At 64.5% G+C, this 375-nt stretch overlaps 1 protein-coding gene across 1 annotated transcript in view; it reads right to left on the bottom strand.

Annotated features, from left to right (window-relative positions):
- The window catches only part of LOC127749142 (uncharacterized), a 20,063-nt gene that overhangs the window by 12,909 nt on the left and 6,779 nt on the right, over positions 1-375 (bottom strand). The window lies entirely within an intron of this gene.

Below are 375 nucleotides of genomic sequence, written 5' to 3'. Positions count from 1 at the left end.
CGCGGCCGTGAACCCTAAACCGCCCCCGCGCGCCCATCCTCGGCGACCACCTCTTGGCTACCTCCAGGGCCAACGCTGCGCCACCTCCTCCGGGCCACCTCAGGTCCTTACTTCTTGGCCTCTACTCTGGACCACAGGACCACCTCACACCTGTAGGCCACCTTCTGGGCCCTTCTGGCCCATCTCTGAATCGTCTCTGGGTCACCCCTGGGCCACCTTAGGGCCACCCTAGGGCCATACCTTAGGGCCACCTTAGGGCCATACCCCTAGGCCACTTCTAGGATACCTTCTGGACCACCTCTGGGCCACCTTAGGGCCACCTTAGGGGCACACCCAGGCCACTTCCAGGCCACCTTGTGGACCACCTCTGGGCCA

The sequence above is a fragment of the Frankliniella occidentalis genome, unplaced genomic scaffold (assembly GCF_000697945.3).
Source record: "Frankliniella occidentalis isolate FOCC.00 unplaced genomic scaffold, Focc_3.1 Scaffold35, whole genome shotgun sequence".
NCBI lineage: Eukaryota > Metazoa > Arthropoda > Insecta > Thysanoptera > Thripidae > Frankliniella > Frankliniella occidentalis.
This window is presented reverse-complemented; position numbering and strand designations above follow the sequence as displayed.